Raw genomic sequence first — 23,585 nt, 5'->3', positions numbered from 1 at the left:
TCTGGAAAATTCACATCCAAGATCCTTTGCCTGTAAAAGGCCACACATCTGACCAGGATGGTGCCAATGCAGAAGAGCAGGAAAGTTTTCTATCCCTTCTTCTGGCTTCGGGCATGTGACCAACATGTCAGAACAGTTTTGCCTCCCACTGACGCTGGGGCATATATATCTCCTAACGATTCTCAAGGTCATTGCGGTTTTTCTGACAAGAAGGGGTGGGCTATGTTGCATACTCCTGACCTTTGCACCCTGTATCTTGTGCTGTATGCTCTACTTTTGATCCTTACATTCCATAAGCTATGTTGTACATTACATGCTACTGACTGCCATGTTCACTGTGTTATATATTATATAGTTCTGACCACTGCACTCTATAGGCTGTGCTGTACATTGCATACTCCTGACCACAGTGTTTACTTTCTCAACAGTTTCTGGTTGCTATGTAGTCCCAAATTATTTAACTGCATTTGGATCAGATAAAGTGTTAGCTGTCTGCCTATATTCTTTGCAGAGGAAAATTATCCTTTTGAGAGGGATATGTGTATCTGTAAGACATGTGTGCCACTGTAATAACGGAGTGTTTTGTGAGTACAAGGAATGCAGCATACATGTGAAAAGTGATGAAAGTAGGCTTAAAGTCTGTTAAGCCACACACATTATCCAGTGTAATTTAATCATGCCCACTTTTCTCCACAATGTGCTATAGATGCCACAGGTCTTTGTCTCTCAACTAGGGATCCTTCAGATCAGTGGCGGCTGGTGCTCCATTTTTGGGGGGGCAAACAAACCCCCCACCCCCTGCCCACTCACCCACCAGCCCCACACTTACCCCATCCAGGTCACAGTGGCTTCCTTGGCTTCTCCTCCCAGCAAATGCGATCACTTCTCTTCCCAGCCAATCCGGTCTTAGGACCCGCTTCCTGTCCTGATTGGCTGGGAGAAGAATCAGGAAGACAATAGTGAATCAACAATAAACACCTTTGCTATAGGTAACCTCCGCCCGTTAGCCAAGCAAACAAAAAGCGCTTGCACTAAATCATGTGCTTCCTAACTGGGAGCTGTGGAATTTTAGCAGCTGTATTAAAAGGCTTTAAATGTAAAAATAAAACCACTACAAAACGTCAAAAGAACATCTACGAGGTAAATGAATGAATCAGTATCTCCGTAGAATAAGAGATCGCACCAGAACAACTTTTCTTTTATAGAGTAATATGCGCTGTTTTTTCTATGGGTGAATTGATTCATTCATTTACCTCGTAGATGTTCTTTTGACGTTTAATAGTGAATCAACATTCGCTAATGTCACAAGTGGGTTGACTCTAAGCCCCAAGCCCAACATTTTTGAAGCCAATTAGAGCCTCAGGCTCTAATCATGTGCTTCACAACCCCCCCCCATAAAAATTCATGCGCATAAAAATTAGGGGCTGGAGCATGGAGATTAGAGGTGGGGCGCTCCTGCACCCCTTATGGACCAGCAGTTGCTAGGGGTTGAGCAATGAGCAATTTCTGCCTCTTAGAAAAGTTCCCACTGGCACCCTTGATCCTATTAGATATCTGTAAGGGGGTAATTTTTCCTAATGACCACAAGTGTAAGGAGCATTTTTCCCACTGGCCATCACACTATTGTAGCATGAGTTGTAGATATAGTCATTTTTAGTAGGGGTTCCCTGAGACCAGAAAGTTATTTCACGGATTCCTGTGTTAAAAAGGTTCAGAAAGGCTACTCTAAGGTGTCCCTCTTTCTCAAGTTATAAAGTTGAGAGGCTATGCTTCCTGTCCTGTAGACACAACAGGAAGCAAGAGGAAAACTCCAAAGTGACATGAACTCCTTCTTAGAAAGTTGTCATTTGTTTTAGTTCCATCCTAAAATTTTAGATTTTCTAACTTGCACACCCAGTGACAAAGGTCATCAGATCAAATGCAGGGAATCTCCCTAGTGGGGACACAGACAGCAACCAAAAAGGGGTTTTACCCCTTATTAATCTTTTTAAAAAGTTAGATTTTAATTTCTTACATTTCTAGAAAAATCACAAGAAAAGATGCAGGCCTGGCCACAATCAAATATCTTTGTGTAACGGGTGATTAATAAATCAGATAATACTATCATATTTCCTGTTAACACAATAAAAGTAAAAAATAATGATCTATTAAAGTTGTAAGTATCCTCCACAATGCAGTTTACTGCCTATCTCTGTATTGTGTCAGATATAAAGAGAATTCCTCACTGTTAAAAGTATAAACAAACCATGCTAGTGAGAGATATGAAGATAAGATTCAGGAAATCACTTGTAGTGCATAGTAAATGGGCAAACACATTACTTTATAATATGAGATAAAGTAATTATACGTGTGTTTATTTTGTTATAGAAAATGAAATTGCTGCCAACTTGATATAAAGAAAGTAAGTGGAAACACTTTGTACTGTAATTAAATACAAACTAGCATTTTTAATAGAACACTTTATAGATATCTGCCTTTTGTACTAAGGGAGACACCAGCAATGAAATTGTATGACCTGTGTGTTTCATGCGTAAGAGGAATATACTTCTCTAAAATATAATACTAAAAATAATTCTATATAAAAATAACAATTTACAAATACATTTGGTGCATCACACAAAAACATGATGGTTAAAGGATGTTTACCAATTAAAAAGAAAGTTTACAACTGCAGTCTGAGATGTTATTTTTCACTTTAGTGTAAAAAACATTTTTAAATCCTTGTTTCCATTTATCAGTGCATCAGTAATTATAAATGTATATAAGGGTAGCCATTTTTCTTAATACAAATTTGAGCTCAACTTCTTTACTTTTCTTTCCCACAATGGGGTAGTTTGCTGAGGATTAGAGCAATGGTTTTCAACTCCTGTCCTCAGGACCCACTAACAGGCCAGATATTAAGTATTACCTTGGGGAGAGGCAGACTAGAATATTGCAATCACTGAGCAGCAAATGATATCACCTGTGATGTATTTCAATTACTTTGCAAACCTGGCCTGTTAGTGGACCCTGAGGACAGGAGTTGAGAACCACTAGATTAGAGGCTTTTCACCTAGCAAACAAAAGCCTAGTACACATGATCCTTTTTTTTTTCCGTTCAACCCGGCAGGCTGAACGAAAAAAAAAAATTAAGGGCTCAGGAGATCCTTGGCTGAGAGTGCTGATCGGATGGCGATCGGCAGATCTTTTTTCGGTCATGCCCCTTCGACAGACGGCATTGAATGTCAGTCGGTAGCTGATACCGTACAACCCTTAAAGTGGAAGTAAACTCCCCTATCGTTTTCAGCCAAGGAAGCTGCCATCTTTGCCTCTGTTTAATCTTCAACTGCTATGGTGCTGCACATGTGATTCGTTATGACACCAGCCATTGGATGGTTTGATAGTTTGGCTGAGAGCACAGCCAATGTGCAGTTAGCATTCCAGGCATGCCTTATTTTTTAAACTGTTTAAATCGATGGGTTTACTTCCACTTTAAGACTTCAGGGGACTCATTAAAGCAATTCACTCCCTATGTGGCTGATATCTTATGTAGCCAAAAATGTAGGTGAGACACCTAGCATTACCTGTGGTGGCACATCTACAAATTTCCATATTTAAAATCAAAAGTATGGCGATAGGTGTATGCACACATTCAAAAAGTTACAAAAAAATTACAATAGTTTAAAATAAACCCTGTAATGGATAATCAATCAAAATATATGCTCACTGAAAGTTTATCTTGCTTGATTGTCTCTTATTTGAAAAATTCTTCGTCAAATCATGGAAAAATTTACCCAGTTATAAAAACATCTAGAAATACCTTAGAACTTTTTAAGAGTAGCTGAAACCTGTAGCTGGGCAAAGAGAAGTCTGCACTCCTGTTCTCAGCAACCAAAACTCAAAAGCCTCGTACACATGATCGGATTTTCTGGCGGGAAATGTGTGATGAGAGGCTATTGGCAGGAAAATCCGACCGTGTGTATGCTCCATCAGACATTTGTTATTGGATTTTCCGCAGACAAATATTGGTTAGCAGGTTTTTAAATTTTACACGGATAATTGTCTGTTGTCGGATTTTCCAAGCTTGTGTACACAAGTCTGTCCAAAGTACAAACACACATGCTCGGAAGCAAGGACGAGCCAGAAGTGGTCAGTCTTGTAAACTAGCCTTCGTAATGGAGAATTAACATTTGTGACGTGGCAAATTATGAAATCTCGAAATGCAGTGCACATTCTCTTCTTCTTTAATGGGATAATAATGAAGCTGCATTGCTGGTGATAATGATGGAGTTATTCCAAACTAATTTTCAAAGGCTTTATATCAAGAATATTATTATGATTTTTTTATTTTATTTGGCAAGTTACTACAACAGCATTATCCCATAGTTTTTAAAATCTAAGATACAACTATGTTGGTGTCTCTTGTCAATTTTACATTGTATTTTTTTAAATGTAATTGCCTACTACCAAACTGTCATTTGAAGTAAAACACATAGCAATTATTATTCTACACAATTTTTTTACTGTGCATTAAAAAACAGAAAACAAATAAAATTAGACATGCTATCTGCCAATAGAGCTTAACCAAAAACTGCATTCTATGCATCCAAAAATATAGAAAATATACCAAATCAAATCATTATTCAACCAAAACAAAATGTCAAAGCAATAACTCCAAGGCCAATAATAAATAACATGTTATCACTCCGATTCCACAACATGTCTGGTTGATGAACGGCCATTCAGAAACAAACTGAAGAGCATGAAATGAAAAGCGCCAACATGAAAAGCACAAAACGAAAAGTTGTGAATCAACACTCACCAAACTTCTACTAACACAAAATTAGCAGAAGGAGCCCAAAGGGTGGCGTTAAAGAGCTGAAAAACCATGTAGTACGTCACTACGTTTGTGATTGTTGCCCAACAATTGTGTGCCGTGTGTATGCAAGACAAGTTTGGGCCAACACTCTTCAGACAAAATTCCACGGTTTTGTTGGCCAACAATCCGATCGTGTATACGATGCTTTACAGTTGATTGACCCGTTCAGTTTACTCCTTAGTAATCTGCTATACATTTTTGGTAAATTCGATAAGGCTTTATTTTAAAAAGTGTTGAATAATTAGAAGGATGTTAGACATCACCTTTACATTTTACATGCCTTTAAATAAGAGAGAAATGTGCATATCAGCTTTCATTATCTGTAACAAAGAGCTTTTCTTAGCTATGCTGGCAACGTAGAAAGCAATATGCAGATAGCCACTTGTCCCACTGATATAAAGTTCCCATTATTACCATTCTCTTTCTGCCATTCCTGCAGTTGTCTGGAGACAGTTTCAGTTGATCCAATACTAGATTTATACCAGCCACGGGAGACCCCTGCACCTGGAGGGTAAGTAAAGATCTGTGGGAGGGTGGCTCAGATTACTGTATTGTCTAGGGTGTCTAGGCTGGGGAGAGCAGGGGTGAATTTTTACTGAACTTGTCCTTTTAATGAAAACATTCAGTACAGCTCTACAATACATTCACATTTCCCCATATTTTATCTCTTTAAAGACAATAAAGTATAGAAAAAATACAAGTTGATATGGCCTAAAAGCACTTTTCTCAGAATACCTGTGGAACGAGACTACACACAGAAATGTTGTGGACTGAGTGGTTTCAGCCCTGCTAAGGTTTTTTTCTGATAAACTACTCAAACCCTCCCACTTTCAGATATCCACAACATAAAGAAGGGGTTGACTTACTAAAATCAGAGAGTGCAAAATCTGGTGCAGCTGTGTATATTAACCAATCAGTTTATTTGTCAAAGCTTAATTGAGAAACTAAAGCCTCTATTGATATAAATTGCATATAGCCTAAGTATGGTGACCATCATCCAATTTATAAGGTTAAAGACTGGGAGGTCAGTCCCTAACCAATCACTCATAAAGGGAGTTTTTGAAGGACTATCTCAGTAGTACCAACTTATACTGTGTATACTTAAGGTTTAATAAAAATATTAAATTCTTTATTGGTACAAAAAAACATAAAAACAGGATATCCAAATACTTAATGATAAACATCATAAAAGATGCATGGTAGCAATCCATGTATATCATCAGCATTCATGTCCCCTTCGAGGGAGGATATGGATATGTTGGGTTTCCACGGATAACATTGTTCTCAACAACCCATGGATTGTTACCATGCACCTTTTATGATGTTTATCATTACGTATTTTGATATCTTGTTTTTATGTTTATTGTACTAATAAAGAATTTAATATTTTTATTAAACCTTGAGTATACGCTGTATAAGTTGGTATTGAGATAGTCCTTGAAAAACTTCCTTTAAGAGTGATTGGTTAGGGACTGACCTCCTAGTCCTTATCCTTCTAAATTGGATGATGGTACACCATACTTAGGCTATATGCAATTTATATCAATAGAGGCTTTAGTTTCTCAATTAAGCTTTGACAAATAAACTGATTGGTTAATATGCACAGCCGCACCAGATTTTGCACTCTCCGATTTTAGTAAGTCAACCCCTTCTTTATGTTGTCGAGATCTGAAAGTGGGAGGGTTTGAGTAGTTTATCAGAAGAAAAACTCTCTTTATGGGTGATCGGTTGGGGACCAACCTCAAAGCCTAATTAAACAAGCTGAAGTTATAAGCTGATTAGCTATCATGCAAAGCTGCACCAGATTTTGCACTCTCCAGTTTTAGTAAATCAACCCCTAATTGTCATGTGATTCAAAATAATAATAGAAGGGTTAATTAGACTTCTAGAGATAACACAGGAAATGTGCACAAGGTGCAGTATAGTTCTACATTTCTGATAAATATTACAAAATGTTTTTAATGGTATTTTTAACTGAAAAAAGGGAGCAAATAAGAGAAGTTTATTGTTAGAATTTAAATACACTTTAAAACAGAAATATCAGGGACAGCACACTGTTATGCAGGCTGAAGGAAAAAATACTAACAATCCAATGTAAGCTGCCTGTCTGCTGACCATCTCTTTCCACAACTTGCTGGATTCCCTGCATGCTTTGCAGCCTCTCCTCTGCTGTTTACTCTCAATTTCTAAGGACTACATTTCCCATGGTACCTTGCAGCCAGCAAGCAGTGATTCCCATACTGACTCCGCCTCCTGAAACTCCTCCTCTAGTTCAGAAGACAGGCTCAGTGAAATGTGGGACTCAACAGTTCCTACTCACAGGGCATAGTGACTACAAGTAAATGTGCAGGGATCTTCACAAATGAAAGAGGAGAGCCGGTTTAAAAAAAAAAAAAATTTAAAGTCAGAAGCTGCAAACACTGTAGCTGCTGACTTTTAATAAGCACACTTACTTGTCCAGGGTGCCCGCGATGTCGGCCGCCCGAGGCTGACCTGTCCCTCGTTCTCGGGTCCCGGCGCCGCCATTTTGGCTAAGGGAAACAGGAAGTGGAGCCTTGCGGCTTCACTGCCCGTTTCCCACTGCGCATGTGTGAGTTGTGCAGCGCTTTCTGAATGGGGCGTGCTGTGTTCTGGGACACACAGTTCCCAGAACACAGCGCGACCCATTACCCAGAAGACGCCGCACGGAGGAGAGAAGACCAGAAGATCTCCGCGGAGGAGGAAGAGGCAGATTAGGATGATGTGCCTAGCAACAGGCATTTCTGGTAAGTTAAAAAAAAAAATTCATTTTTTTTTCTGATTTTTTTCAAATTTTTAATGTATTTTTTTTTTCAGAGTGGCCCTCCACTTTAAGTTTACAAACTACAAGATTGTTCAAAATAATAGCAGTAGGCTAGAAGTAATTGAAATACAATGTAGAAATTAATATATTATTTTCAATGTTATCATAGATACATTTTAAAGGGAAACTATGCAAAATATTATATACGTACATCATTGACTAATATGACCTTTTCAGATTACGAAAAATCTTTGTGACACTTTCCTGAAATAGAAGAGGTTTTGAACTATAACCTCTGAACCCTACATCAGTACTGTGTCCTGTAGTGATGTAAGGGTCAGAGAATGAACCTCATCACATGGCAGGGGACTCAGGCACCTGACACTCCTGGAAGTGTTTAAAGCTGAGGAGTCTGAGGAGTCTGAGGAGTCTGCAGCACTGGATTGGACTGAAGATAGGAGACTAGAGAGGTGAGTATAAGAGCTCTTACATTGCAGGGACCCACCGGTACAATTTTCTTGTTGGCAAATTTTAAGGATTTCTTGAAGGATTGTTATAAGAAACCTTTTTGTAATTGCCACAGTGAACTTTACATGCAGTTTAAGCATTACTGACATATAAATAAAATAAACTCACACAAACATACCAGACATGACATAATGGAATTGTACACCCCATTAACACCCATCATACCACAACAAAATGATGAACAACGAGATAAAGGTTGTCGGAAGACTTTGGGCATCAGCCCCTTTATTAGGTTTAAATAGATTTTAATTTAAAACCACTGTCCACCTACAATAGGTGACATTACTCCATAAAAATTTACTTTAATGGGGGGAAAAAAAGTAAATTGGGTGGTGGGTAAGGGAGCAGGGCAAAAGATTAAAAAAAGAAGGCTGAAGATAATCGAGAAGTGAGTCCAAATGACACATCTGAGGCAACTGCTGACATCTTCCAGTGGCAGGGGGAAATATATAGGTGAAAGGTTACACTCATTGGCCAGATGTTTTCCCGCCAAAAAGGTTTATCACCCAACCAGCAATCAGCTGATTGAAGATCTTTAAATCTTCCTAGCAACAGTAGGCAGCTTAACACAAAAAAGAACCAGTAAAACAGCCCCTGAGAGACATACTGTATACATAACAATCTACATAGCCCTCTATTAAGAATAGAATTCAGTAAAAAAAATGGGTGGTAGAGGTAACAATCCCATGGGACCCCTTGTAACATTCTAGTGGTAATAACTAAAATATATGTTCATTGAAATTGCAGGATAGTTTCACTTTGAAGACCATATGAAGAAGAAAGAATAATGCTGCGGTCAATAAAACAAAAGTAGCTAAGTATTTAATAATATTATTAAGAGACAGAGAGACGGGCCATGCAGATTGATTAATACATAGCTTCATGAGACGGGCCGATCCAAAACTAATACTTGTTCCTTAGGGAGGACATAAGAGAAGCATAGGCTTTAATTCCATAAATAATCTGTGAATATTAACATTCCCCTCAAATTCTTTTATATTAAAGAATTGGCTTTGGAGACTAACTTGTTAAGTTTAATGTTTACTACTATGTTAACTAGTTTAATGTTTCCTCTAAATAAAAATAACTACAATATATTCAAGTGTTATCATAATTCAAGAAATAAGTTAGTCAAACATATGTTTCTAATAAAGTAGAACTGAGGGCAAAACCTCTTTTTAAATTATGGATAGAATACGGGGGAGGCTATAACCCCTTTGAGGTTTTTTGCCATGTTTGTCCCATTAGGGGATTTCCCTTCCCTACATGTCTTATAGCCAAAAGAGGAAGTGAAAGGAAATAGCTCCAAAGTGAGTCAATTTCTGGGTCACCAGAACTAGGGTCCCCATTGGATGATTTCCCCTCTATTCCTGTTCTGGTAACGACCCAAATTTGGGAACTTATTTCATGTTCACTCTTGGTTATAATGGTAAACAGCATAAATAGAGAGGGTGATTCTCAATAATAGGGACACAGAAAGCAATAAAAAACCTGACAAGGGTTCTAATCCATCTCCACTCTATCCAAAACTAAAAGAAAAAAACAGAAAATTGTATCGTACTTACCATAAATTTTCTTTTCCTGGTGCCTACCCATGGCAGCATACATATGATAGTAGCCCCGCCTACTTCCACCCACAGGACCAGTGCATAGCTATAAAAAGTTAACACCCACTCAACAGCCCATTCCCTGTACATTACTTGGAATGAAATGGGTGGGTTTGGTATGCTGCATAGGCACCAGGAAAATAAAATTATGGTAAGTTTGATACAATTTTCTGTTTTCCTGGTGCCTCCATGGCAGCATACGTATGATAGATCAATAACTAGCTATCAGGGTGGGAAGTTTCAGCAAATTTTATTATAAGATAGTGAGTAAGCTACTGGCTTCCTGCCAAAGATAGGTGTAGTGAGGACTCCTAAGCCCATCAGTAGTACTGAACAAATGTGCCATAAAAGAACTGGATTGGCTCCCCTGCCTGTCATGTTAGCTGCCAACCCTGCATACGGTGCCCACGATGTTCAGATGCTGTTGGAGGAATGTACAATTACTTTCGGTGGTTGCAGCCCGGCCTTAGAATTAACTTTAGAAACCACAAGGTGATCGTGCGCTGGAGCTTTCTACCATTGTTTGTTTCTAAGGAGCTAGGTATAGCTACTTTGGCTAGCTAATGACTGTTTGCAAGTGTGCCATCATTGATCTGGATGTATTGAAGTAGTACTTCACCTAAGTTGGACAAAGCAATCCCACTACGGCATAGGCAAACAAATGCCCACAGGCTCTTGATAGAATGACAACAGCAAGGCTCAGCGGCTTGAAGAGCTTCCTTAATAATTCTTATACCAGAAGCTGGCTTCAGATAAGGCCGAATGACTGCCTGGTAGAAAAACAGTTGAGCACCATCCGCGATACCCTCCCCATCCACACCAACAGGGCCCAGAGCACACCCCCAAACACTACAGTGCAGATGGAAAAGGGACAAGGGACAGCACCTAAATGCTCCCGCATCAAGTGCATTAATATGGCTACAAGCCCCTGGTAGAATACAGGGAAAGTTAGGATAGAAGCCTAGGTGGAAGCTTTGCTGAACTGAGAAATCATAGTCTACAGCCAAAAGCTCAAGATGCACTCATAGATGTAGTATAATGCATCTTGTCAGGACAGGATGGAACCTGAACCCTAGATAATGGAGTTGGTTGATGGTCTGCTTAGTCAACTTGACATGATGGAGCTAAAAAAAACAGAGCATCAGTACAGGATCCATCTTGAAATACAAGAGGAATGTAAAGGCTGAGAGATAAACTTTCCAACATGATCACATCCAACCAAGAGATGGATTAAGAATGAATAAGGATGTCCGATTTGAGGAGGCAGATAGAAACAAACCAGAGCAAGATGTAGAACTGGGTTCTAAAAACCTTGTCTTATGTTAAACCTGTGAAATGTTCCATGCCAGACAAGGTCAACAGTAGAGATGAGCTTTATGTTCAAATCGAATTTGAGTTCAACTCGAATATTGGCTGTTCGCCAGTTTGCCAAACAGCGAACAATTTTGGGTGTTCGTGGCAAATTCAAAAGCCGCAGAACAACCTTTAAAAGTCTATGGGAGAAATCAAAAGTGTTAATATTAAAGGGTTATATGCATGGTATTGTCATAAAAAGTGTTTGGGGACCTGGGTCCTGCCCCAGGGGACATGTATCAATGCAAAAAAAAGTTTTAAAATACGGCCGTTTTTCTGGGAGCAGTGATTTTATTAATTCTCAAAGTGAAACAATAAAAGTGTAATATTCCTTTAAATTTCGTACCTGGGGGGTGTCTATAGTATGCCTGTAAAGGGGTGCATGTTTCCCGTGTTTAGAACAGTCTGACAGCAAAATGACATTTCTAAAGGAAAAAAAGTCATTTAAAACTACTCACGGCTATAATGAATTGTCGGTCCGACAATACACATAACAGCTCATTGATAAAAACAGCATGGAATGTGCCCACAGGGGAACCCTGAACCAAAATTTTTAAAAATATGGCGTGGGGTCCGCCCAAAGATCCATACCAGACCCTTATCCGAGCACGCAACCTGGCAGGCCACAGGAAAAGAGGGGAGGCGAGAGAGCGCCCCCCTCCTGAACCATACCAGGCCACATGCCCTCAACATTGGGAGGGTGCTTTGGGGTAGCAGCCCACCCCAAACAACCTTGTCCCCATGTTGATGGGGAGAAGGGCCTCATCCCCACAAACCTTGCCCGGTGGTTGTGGGGGTCTGTGGGCAGGGGGCTTATCAGAATCTGGAAGTCCCTTTAACAAGGCGATCCCCAGATCCCAGCCCCCCTGTCTAAATTGGTAATGGGGTACAAGTGTACCCCTACCACTTCACAAAAAAAGTGTCAAAAGGGTTAAAAAACACAAGAGACGGTTTTTTACAAGTCCTTTATTTATTTCTTCTTCTTTCTGCTTCTTCTTCCATCTTCTTTCTTTTGGTCTTCCTTCCGTGTTCTTCTTCCTCCATCTTATTCTTCTCCATCTTCTTCCTCATCTTCTTCTTCCTCCGCTCTTCTCGTCCCGCATCTTGCTCCGGCTTCTTCTCCGCTCTGTCCGCACAATCCGCCTCAGTGGGAGTCTTCCACCTTGTGACGCTTCGGTTCTTCTGACACTTCTTATATAACGGAGGGTGGGGCCACCCAGTGACCCCACCCCCTCAGACGCACAGGGAAAGCCATAGGGAAGTCCTCCCTGCTTAGCATCAAGAGATCAAGGGATTCCTAGACCCCAAGATGCTTGGTCTCAAAAGTTGTGCTTCAGTTATCAAGCTGCCAAAGGCAGCTTGAAGCTCGATGGCAAAATACATTCCTTGGGAACAGATGATCCTGATCTAGTAGATCCCTTGGAGCAACTGTCCAGCACACCTTTTAGGTTGGCGTACAACATCTGCCTGGATCAGCCTGGAGCACAGGAATGTTTTCCATTCCAAACTTGTGAGACAAACAAGAGAAGAAAGTACCGAAAGTCACAGGAGCATCCTACCAGAGGACAACTGCACCTGAGCCAAAATTGCCTAGCCTTTAGATTGACACTAGGGGCTTGGTAGTTGCCTACCTGGGACACACCTCTAGGAAAAGCTTCAGGGGTAAAAATCTGTCTCACAGATTTAGGCACTACTGTCAGATGCAGTCTGCCTGCCAAGATGTATACCTGGCATGCTCATGCCTGAAAAGGCTGGAGCCCAATGTTTTGCCAAGGATACCAATCTAGTCTTTTGCTTAAATTGAAGTACGCCACCTTTATGGTATTGTCTTTTTGGACCCAGATTATATAAAGCAGCCCAAAACTTCTGGATGTTACCTTGGAAAACAAGACGCCAAAGACAACCAAGACCCTTGATATGAAGGGTGTCTAGGTCTGTTTCCCAGAATGATCCACTGTCTTAGGTGTCTTTCCATGGGGATTCCTTAAAACAAGAAAAGAAGATTTCCTTGCTCGAGAGCTAGACCCCTGAGCATCAGCAATAGGGAAATCACCTGGTCAAAGGCTGAGTCAACTTGTCCCTTCGAAGAACAGAGGCCTGTAAAAGCCTGGGGTGAAACCAGACAAAAGGAATTACCTCACATGAGGCTACCCTCAGTTCTAAGCCTCTTATACAAAAGTGGAGATCCAGATCACACCTGGTACAGACAGCTTGAACCTGAGAATAGAGTGTATAAAGATATCAGAAAAAAGAGGGAGATGGCGCAAGAATCAACTGGGTAATGGCTATATGAAAGTCCCAAATAAAATACAATAAATATGAAGGAAAAGCGAAAGGGGATATTTATAAAAAAGTCAGTTCAAAGATAAACAGTTCCAGTATAAGTTCCAGTTTACACTGGCGGCAGCAACCTTGAGAGTAGAAGCGCAACTCTGGAAAGCAAAATAGGTACAAGGACAAGCGTAGTATACTCAATATGTAGTATACTACAATACTCAGTGTAGTATTTAAGTATTTAAGTGTATTATTTAAGTATTAATTTAATAATAAAAATAAGCCAAATGGCTACTCACAAAGAGATAATGATATCAGGCAGAGTCAGAGGGGGCAGGGTCAGGTGACGGGTGGCCCCGTCCTCCTAATATAAGAAACGTCAGCGCTGGGATCCCCACAGTGTCTCCGCAGTGGAGACAGAAGACGGATGTATGGACAGCGCTGGACTGAGAGATCCCCCGTCGCTGGATATGATCATCCATCGCTGCATAGCAAGAGTGGATTAGCACCGCTGGAATCTTTTTTTTATTTTTTTTATTTTTAATAAAGGAATTTTTCAAAAGTGTGTTTGTCTTATTTAACCATTTTTACACTTTGTTTGTGAAATGGTAGGGGTACTTTTGTATGGAAAGATAAAAAAGCTCCAATAGTATAAAACCCATGATTTATTGGATATAAAATAAGAAATTGCACTTACAACAAGTAAAAAGTTCCAGAGCCTTAAGTCCGGTGCGTCGGCCGACACACACGCGGACAAACCCGTCCTTCCCGGATCTCCGTCCACAAATATGATGTGACGTCAGCGTGTCGCTCCAAGAGGCCCATGGTAACTCAGGAGGAGCTGCAGAGGTCCACAGCTCAAGTGCGATAATCTGTCCACAGGAAAACTATTAATCGTGCACTCTACAAATCTGACCTCTGTGGAAGAGTGGCAAGAAGAAAGCCATTGTTGAAAGAAAGCCATAAGAAGTCCCGTTTTTAGTTTGCAAAAAGCCATGTGGGGTACACAGTAAACATGTGGAATAAGCTGCTCTGGTCAGATGAGACAGAAATTGAACTTTTTGGCCTAAAAGCAAAACGCTTTGTGTGGCGGAAAGCTAACACTGCACATCACCCTGAACACACCATCCCCACCGTGAAACATGGTGGTGGCAGCATCATGTTGTGGGGATGCTTTTCTTCAGCAGGGACAGGGAACCTAGTCAGAGTTGATGGGAACAGGGATGAGCCAAACACAGGGCAATATTAGAGTCTGCAAAAGACCTGAGACTGGGGCGGAGGTTCACCTTCCAGCAGGACAATGACCCTAAACATACATCCAAAGCTACAATGGAATGGTTTAGATCAAAGCATATTCATATGTGTTAGAATGGCCCAGTCAAAGTCCAGACCTAAATCCAATTGAGAATCTGTGTCAAGACTTGAAAATTGCTGTTTACAGACACTCTCCATCCAATCTGACAGAACTTGAGCTATTTTGCAAAGAAGAATGGGCAAAAATGTCACTCTCTAGATGTGCAAAGCTGGTAGAGACATTCCCAAAAAGACTTGCAGCTGTAATTGCAGCGAAAGGTGGTTCTACAAAGTATTGACTCAATACTCAATTGACTGAATACAAATGCATGCCACACTTTTCACATATTTATTTTTTTATAACATTTTTAAAAACCATTTATCATTTTCCTTGCATGCCACAATTATGTGCCATTTTGTGTTGGTCTATCATATAAAATCCCAATACAACACATTTATGTTTTTGGTTGTAACATGACAAAATGTGGAACATTTCAAGGGGTATGAATACTTTTTCAAGGCACTTAAAAAATAAATTTAAGGATGAACTAATAGCTACAGATCTGCAATAATGTGTGCCATTTATATCTGCCTAGAGTTCAGCTTTGTATAAGGAAAGCCAAGCTAGACTGTGCTATTGGGACTAATAATTTATTATTGCAGTAAAAAAATCCAAGCAATCTTTTTTGGTTGCATGATAGGGAACACTGCCAAAACTTTCATAACCGGATTATTCCACACATTAATGGCATTAAGTGCAAAGGAGATCTCATTCCTACTGATTTTTTTTTTTATTGAAAGCTTATGATTACATATAGTTTGATCTTCATATTAGACACTTCCAGGGCCGCTGATAAGGCAGTACAACCAGTCCTTTTGTATGGGGCCTGGGTCCCATCAGCTCAACAGGGGGTCCAGGCAGCTCAACAGGGGGTCCAGACAACGTTATAGTTTATTTCTTCTAAATAAAAAAATAGGGCTTACTAAACTACACCCCTGCTCCTACTTGCTTGTGGGGGGGGGGGGGGGGTATAATTACATTTGCCCAGGCCTCATCAGGTCAACAGAGGGGCCCAGGAGTTGTGAGCATTGCAGGGACTCTTTCTTAATTTTCGGGTCGATGTAGATAATGTTGCACCGCATCGCATTCTCAGTAGTTCCAGATGGCTTCCCATTGCCTTCCCTGGCGGTGGAGTGATCTGACTGTTATGAGGGCCCCATCAGGTCAACAGAGGGGCCAAAGAGGTGGGAGCATTGCACGGACTCTTTATTAATTTCCGGGTTGATTTAGAAAATTCTGCGCCACACCGCATCACATTCTCGGTAGTTTCAGATGTCTGCCGACTGCCTTCCCTAGCAGTGGAGTGATCTAATTGTTATGCTCTGATGTAATGTACCTGTTTCGCTCTCACAGATGCTAGAACGTACGTGAAGCAGCTGACAGGGAGCTGTTACACTATTCCTGGTGGCAACGGGTAGTGTGGCACTGGCAGCGCACAGTGAGTTTGGACTGGAGTTACACATTCTAATCTCTTAAGTACTACAAAATCCTCACTGTGCCTTATGAGCTTTAGCATTAGTAGAATAACACAGCACAGCAGGTGCTCTATGGCTCTGTCACATGGCTGTCGGGTACTGACTATGGCTCTGTCAATTTATGGCTGTTCTGTTTTAAGCTGCTTTCACACTGGGGCAGTGGGTCCATTAGCAGTAAAGCGCCACTAATTTTAGCAGCGCTTTACTGCTGTTTAAGGGTTGCTTTTCGGCTGCTAGTGGGGCGCTTTTACCCCCAAAACGGAGTTAAGTAGGGGTTAAAAGCGCCCGTGTTTTGGCACTTCCAAACCGCTTTTCAGATGCTTCAGAAGCGTTGCCCATTCATTCCAATGCACCGCCTCAAAGAGGCTGCTTGCAGGACTTTTTTACCATCCCGCAAGCACACCACACCTCAGTGCTTTCACACTGGGGAGGCATGAGAGAAGTTTTCAGGCACTTTACAGGCACTATTTTTAGCGGTAAAACACCTTAAAACTGTCTCAGTGTGAAAGGGGTTTTACAGATTGTGACACAGTACAGCCATAGCAAAGTCAGTATCTCACAGCCATGTGACAGGGCCATAGAGCACCTGTTGTGCTGTGTTATTATCCTAATGCTAAAGATCATCAAGCACAACCCGAGATGCCCCTTTACATTTGTATTTGAGGGGCAGTAAAAACGGGCAGCTGAGCTGCATTTTTACTGCCACCGACCACTGTCTTTTAACTACTTTAGTCCTGGCGCAGTTTCAAAATAGTGCTGGGACCATGCTAAAAACGTGTGTTTTTAAACACACTCCCGGCCTCAGCCTGCTGTGTATTTGTAAAGGCAACTGTTGGGTTTCATGCGGAAGTGATAGGAGCAGCTCTAAAGCCGCCCAATCACTTCCACAACCACTGCACTGTATGCCTTCCACTCGCTTGAAGACAAAGCTGCATTTTGTTTGGAGAAGGGGTCAGGGTTGGGGTCAAGGAAAGGGTCAAAGTGGGCCCCGTCAGGTAGGCTGTACAGGGCTCCATGATTTCTAACAGAGGCCCTGGACACGTTTCCCACAGGCCAGTCCAATGCTCAAATGAAAATTGCCAGTTTAATTGCCATTTTATTTGTTAAACTAACAAAAATGCTTGAATAATCTAACCAATCAAGACAGAAATGTTAATGCAGATCTGAAGCACTGCGTAAATTGATGGCGATATATATGTACCTTAAATAATAATAATAATAATAATAGAGGAAATGAATTAGTGTATGTACACGGAAAATAATATTAATACTCCTTTACATTAGTGAATGATTGCTAGGGACACATAATGACATGGCCTAAGGTCATGTGTTTAAGTACCATGAATTGCTCCAAAACAAAGTTTATTTATACTAGTTAATTCCATGTAACTTGAAAGACTGTCTCTACCATATTACAACAGTGTCTCCTGAGTATTTACCTGGTCAGGCATTTCAGACATTTTTTATGCTTTACTCATTGAGGTTTTTGCTCTGTTCTCAAGCCACACAGCTATTGACTACCGAGTAGAGGAATCGCCTGGACCTGCTCTTTGAAGTGAAAATCTTCAGAGAAACTGTACAAACATTCCACTCCCCCAAACTCAAACAACTAGGTAAGCTTAACCTTTTTCCAAGCTGCATGTGTCTCCACAGATAAGGTGACCAGGCCACAGCTATTCTTAAAATAGTATACTGGAGATTTGGAATGATTCCAGTGCTCGGAGACACATTTTAAATAAAATAGGACATGGAAGGTTGTTTGAGCATGGTGTGATATACATAATCTTCTGTTGCCATAAACAATGTAAGGCATATCAATAAAAGTGCGTGCTTGCGCAAGACCGCCAGTTGCAGTGTTATAGGCTTCAACAACTCATGGTAACCAATCAGAATTCATTTCTTGCTGACATGCCTTAAACTGAAAATGTTACCCTTTTGGACTGTTCTGACTTCTCCACAGAAAGGAAAGCTGAAATAGTTTGTTTTTTAATAGCATACACCTATGCTTTCTCTGTAGCACCGAGGTCTGAAATAAAATAATTTATAAAGACACCCATGGTGTACAAGGATCTAATTTTTGTATGATTTCCTAGGAATGGTACAACAATTGTAATATCTATGTACGCCAAACACACTGTACCAGACAGCCATAAGGCAATGTTACGTGTGTGATCATTTACAATAATCACTTCCACTTCCCAAGATAAACTGGGACTAGAGATATCTGTCTGCTCTTCCTGTTTCTCCATGGAATGAAATAAACATGCACACTAGAGTGATCTAACCATGCAAATGTGTGGAAAATCTATTGTCCCTGGTTTCTTTGATTCTTTGGCCTACTTAGCTAGGATTGCCATGGTTCTGAAAGGACAATGTCAGTGTCGGACCTCCAGGTTAAATTTTATTCTGCTGGTTCTGCAGTGCTGATGTCAACTGAAAACTGTTCTAAAACCACCTCTCACATTTTTGTAAATATTTAATTATATCTTTTCATGTGACAACACTGAAGAAATTACACTTTGCTACAATGTAAAGTAGGGAGTGTGCAGCTTTTATAACAGTGTAAATAGGCTGTCCCTTCATGTGCCGCTGTGTGGGTAATGTTTGGCCCGCATGGGGCAGTCTGTATGCCTATGAAAAACTCAGTAAAAAAGATTAAAAAAAATAAAATAAAATTTGCTGTCCCCTCAAAATAACTCAACACACAGTCATTAATGTTGAAACCACTGGCAACAAAAGTGAGTACTCCCCAAGTGAAAATGTCCAAATTGGGCTCAAAAGTGTCAATATTTTGTGTGGCCACCATTATTTTCCAGCACTGCCTTAACCCTCTTGGTCATGGAGTTCACCAGAGATTCACAGTCCTTCTCTGCTCCTCCATGATGAAGCTGGTGGATGTTAGAGACCTTACGCTCCTCCATCTTCCATTTGAGGATGCCCCACAGATGCTCAATAGGGTTTAGGTCTGGAGGCATGCTTGGCCAGACCATCACCTTTACCCTCAGTTTCCTCCCTCTTTCTGTTTTGAGAGGAATCTAGGAAAGTCATTCAGGCTACTTAGGCTCCAATTGTCCCCTTTTTCAAAATTAATGACAGGGATGAAGGCAGGTGCCCCTTTGGTTCTTGCTTCATATAAAGTCCCAAAAACCCTTTTTCTCATTTAACAATCTTCTAGTCTGAGTTACCTATAGCCCTTTATTTTGCTCTTAGGGTGACATCTATGGTAGAGGTCTTTTGTGCCTCTCTTGCATTACCTACCTTCTTGTTTTTGCAACGGTCTTTTGACGTTTATATTCTTCGTCTTCTGCTCGCCTCTGCTTCCTTTTTTTTCTTGTGATTCCACCCTCCCTCTCTTCTCCTGATCGCATCCCAACCCCTCTCTGTTTTCCCTATTTTTTCCTTAACCCAATTCCTTAGCTTGTTGACAAGGAAGATTACCCGAAAATATTGACTCCTATAGGAACACAAGCATTACCCCCCATATAGGCCAGTGTTCTGATAGGCCGCAGTACACAGCACACACAGATTGCGAAAATAGCCGAAGATGAACGTCGTCTGTGCCGTGAGTCCAGGTTCTAGCCCCACCATCCAAGCGGACATAGGGCTGGGAAAATTAGGCCCCTCACGAGCTCGCTTTGCTTGCCACGCTTCGGGCTTGGCCTCGCTGCGCTCGGCTCTTTTATATTCCAACTTTATGTCCACTTGGATGGTGGGGCTAGAACCTGGACTCATGGCGCAGGCACCGTTCATCTTCGGCTATTTTCGGAATCTGTGTGTGCTGTGTACTGAGCATGCGCAGTACACAGCGGACACTATCCGATGGGGGACTGTATATGATAGGACACTGGGATGCTTATTTATGTGCCTGTATATGAATACTCTGACATTGATTGTTCTGCCCCTGTGTGGGCCTCACTATTGTTATTTACAAATTTCTATAACCAATAAAAATGATTGCAACAAAAAAATATGCCATCCTATCTGTCCAGTCAATTTTGAGCTGCTGCAAGTTTTCATTTTCAATACAATTTAACAGCTTGTATTGTAATCGAATTTTATGTATGGGTACCAGAATGTCCTTGGGCAGTTTGAGGCAGACCGATCACCTTCAGTTTCAGTGACACGCCTGTAAAGGAAGGAGTACAGTAAATACATTATATATACATATACATTTCTCTAAGTGTCTACTTTGTAGTAATATTAGCGTGCCGTGCTCACTCTCCAGTTACCACAATGTAAACATGTATAACCAGAATAAATACTTTGTAAGTAACAAAAGTGAAATACATAGATGTAACAAAGAAGCTGAGGTGCTATGATGTGATTGCAAGCTACATGGAAATGAAAGGGAGCCTAGACATTCCAAGGGGGCTGAACAACTACATAGCATTGATTCACAGGGCAGCCCAGACTAATACATTACAACAGCAGTTAGGTCGGTATGATATATTGTGCACTTGCGATGACCTACACAGAGGAGGGTGTTTGAACTCCAGGTACTTAATACTTATAGTGTAATGTTAGCGAAAGTCACAGTCACAACCTCCCCAGGGAAAACATTGTGGACTCTAGTGAAGTATTCTTTAAAAAAAAAAAAGGCTTCTGCAGGAAGTACCTGAAAAAACATTTACCAAAAATGTCTGTACTCCCCCCCCCCCACCACCCCCTTCATTTATAGATATTTCCTGAGGCGACTAGAACCATTCTTATCTGCTTCATTAAAATAATAGATTGCAGCATTAGGATAAGGTGATTTGTCACATATCTGTGCTTACACTGGCTATATAAACCTAAACACTAGAGCATAGGAATGACTCACATCATTTTAATGTCTTTGTATTTTCCCTTAGCTAGCAGTAGCAGGTTCCAGCGTCTGGTATTTCATTTTTCATGCTATTGGCTTCTCACTTAGTAGCGAAATGAAACATTTTCAATAGTATGCTAGCATATATGTTTTGAAATTATCAAAATTAGGCAATTATCTAATGCATATATAGCATCCTTTATCGACCTTTTTACCCCAAAGGAACTCTTGCAATAGTTTTTAGGTCTCATGAAAACACAGCTAAAATAGTTATCTACAGCTCACAGTATATCAGCATGGTCAGTAAGTTTTAAATATAATACTAAATTAAAAAAACATAAAGAATGTGGCTTAATGAGATATTTGTACTCTTATTTTTTACTACTTCTCTTCTATATGACAACATTATTTTCAGTAGTAAACAGAAAATGAAAGTAAAATAAATAATATTTACAGTCAGAAAATAAATTCTATTAATTCTAAGAAATTTTAGTGGTTAGTAGGGATGAGCTTCGTGTTCGAGTCGAACGTACGTTCGACTCGAACATTGGCTGTTCGGGCGTTCGGCGAAATCCGAACTCTTGGTCCGTTCGCGTCAAAATTCGTATGGCGCGCGCGGACCACAATGCACTGCGATGGCGCAGTGCATTGCTGGCTCATGATTGGCCAAGCATGCACTGTGACCCCGCATGCTTGGCCAATCGCAGCGCCAGCAGCGAGGAGAGCCATGATTGGCCACAGGCATCCTGCCTGTGGCCAATCATAGCTCAGGCTGTGTAGTGCACGCCCCACACTATATAAGGCCGCCTTTGAGGCGGCCTCGTGTAGTGTGTTGGAATCTGAAGCAGTGGGTGTTCTGTGTACCTTCAACACAGTTACACACCAATCGTTTTTGGCTCATTTCCTATCTTGCTCTTGTGTAGTGGTTATTGTCTGTGCCCTGACCGCAGTATACACCACTATATTCACCTCACCTATATAGCTAGCTAGTGATCTATCTTTAACCACTTAACAACCGCCCATTGCCGATTAACGGCTTCAGGGCGGTTGTTTAACTCTGAGAGGCCGTTAATTAACGGCCTCACAGAATTCTGCTCTCGCACGCCCCCTGGGGCGCGCACTCGAGAGCATCCGTGACCGCCGGGTCCACAGGACCCGGCGCATCACGGATCACGGTAAACGGCCGCTCGTCGCGGCCGTTTATGATGTGATCGCTCCGTCAAATGACGGAGTGATCACTTGTAAACAAACCGGCGTCATGTTATGACGCCGGTTCCTCCCTCCCCTCTCTGTACCGATCGGTACAGCGGAGGGGAAAGAGATCGGTGTCAGCAGCGATGTGGGCTGCATCTGCAGTGCCCACATCGCTGCTCACCGAATTTAACCCCTCAATTCCCTGCCAATACTCTGCAATACCAGTGCATACTCTGCAGTACCCTGCCATTACTCTGCAGTACCCCCCATTACTCTGCAGTACCCTGCCTTTACTCTGCAGTACCCCCCATTACTCTGCAGTAACCCCCATTACTCTGCAGTACCCTGCCATTACTCTGCAGTACCCCCCAGTACTCTGCAGTACCCGCCATTACTCTGCAGTACCCCGCCATTACTCTGCAGTGCAGTACCCTGCCATTACTCTGCAGTACCCTGCCATTACTCTGCAGTACCCTGCCTTTACTCTGCAGTACCCTGCCATTACTCTGTAGTACTCCCCAATACTCTGCAGTACCCTGCTATTACTCTGTAGTACCCCGCCAATACCCCGCCAATACTCTGCAATACCAGTGCATACTCTGCAGTACCCTGCCATTACTCTGCAGTACCCCCCATTACTCTGCAGTACCCTGCCTTTACTCTGCAGTACCCTGCCATTACTCTGTAGTACTCCCCAATACTCTGCAGTACCCTGCTATTACTCTGTAGTACCCCGCCAATACCCCGCCAATACTCTGCAATACCCTGCCATAAATTGCCATACCCAGCCATACTCGGAGATACCCAGCCATACTCGGAGATACCCAGCCATACTCGGTGATACCCTGAAATACCCAGCCATAGACGCCCCCCACCCCTCACCGCCCTCCGGTGCTTCTACCAACTCGCCAGTACGATCAAAGCCAGAATCTTTTTTTTATTTTTTATTTCAGGCTTCCCAGCCTAGAGGTGAGATGTGGGGTCATATTGACCCCCAGATTTCACTGTAAAGAGGACCTGTCACCCCATATTCCTATTACAAGGGATGTTTACATTCCTTGTAATAGGAATAAAAGTGATCAAAAACATATTTTTGGGGAAAAAAATGTCAAACTAAAATAAATAAAGTAAAATGAACAATAAAAAAAAAAAAAAAAAATTAAAGCGCCCATGTCCCCATGTGCTCGCATGCAGAAGCGAACGCATGCGTAAGCCCCGCCCACATATGAAAACGGTGTTCAAACCACACATGTGAGGTATTGCCGAGAACGTTAGAGCGAGAGCAATAATTCTAGTCCTAGACCTCCTCTGCAACTGAAAACATGTAACCAGTAAAAAAAAATTTATGAAGAAAAA

The 23,585-nt window shown here is 41.4% G+C and overlaps 1 long non-coding RNA gene across 2 annotated transcripts in view; it reads left to right on the top strand.

Annotated features, from left to right (window-relative positions):
- The window catches only part of LOC143997120 (uncharacterized), a 94,281-nt gene extending 88,912 nt beyond the window's left edge, over positions 1–5,369 (top strand). Inside the window, exons 3-4 of one of the 2 annotated variants that reach the window (XR_013277646.1) lie at positions 2,368–2,401; positions 5,298–5,369. This is a non-coding gene — a long non-coding RNA (uncharacterized LOC143997120). The remainder of the gene's footprint in view (positions 1–2,367; positions 2,402–5,297) is intronic. The other variant, XR_013277648.1, reaches the window with a different exon arrangement.
- Positions 5,370–23,585: the final 18,216 nt, after the last annotated feature.

This window comes from Lithobates pipiens, unplaced genomic scaffold (genome assembly GCF_037356315.1).
Source record: "Lithobates pipiens isolate NorthernLeopardFrog02 unplaced genomic scaffold, aLitPip1_a1.2 Scaffold_19, whole genome shotgun sequence".
NCBI classification, from domain to species: domain Eukaryota; kingdom Metazoa; phylum Chordata; class Amphibia; order Anura; family Ranidae; genus Lithobates; species Lithobates pipiens.
The sequence above is the reverse complement of the archived record's forward strand: the minus strand, read 5'-3'. Positions and strand labels throughout refer to the sequence as shown.